This window comes from Branchiostoma lanceolatum, chromosome 1 (genome assembly GCF_035083965.1).
Source record: "Branchiostoma lanceolatum isolate klBraLanc5 chromosome 1, klBraLanc5.hap2, whole genome shotgun sequence".
Lineage (NCBI taxonomy): Eukaryota > Metazoa > Chordata > Leptocardii > Amphioxiformes > Branchiostomatidae > Branchiostoma > Branchiostoma lanceolatum.
The window spans coordinates 35,644,632-35,645,043 of record NC_089722.1 but is presented as its reverse complement, the minus strand read 5'-3'; positions in this window follow the sequence as shown (position 1 = coordinate 35,645,043).

The following is a 412-nucleotide window of genomic DNA, read 5'->3' as shown; positions in this document are numbered from 1 at the left end:
CTATACATAGTGATGTTGAGCGGTTTGGCGAGAAAAAAGCCAAGATGAAATTTTACCGGCAAAGGCCGTATTTCGCTCCAAAACGTCGAAATAGGCCTTAAAACAAGGGTTTTGAGCGAAATTATCACTTTGAAATTTTTTGGCTGGGAAAAAGCGGATTTGCGTTGAAAACGACGTAGAACGGCCTAATAAGCTGTTCTAAGTCATTTGCAAGCGATTCCGAGCGGTTTGGCGAGAAAAAAAGCCAAGATGAAATTTTACCGGCAAAGGCCGTATTTCGCTCCAAAACGTCGAAATAGGCCTTAAAACAAGGGTTTTGAGCGAAATTATCACTTTGAAATTTTTGGCTGGGAAAAAGCGGATTTGCGTGCCTAATAAGCTGTTCTAAGTCATTTGCAAGCGATTCCGAGCG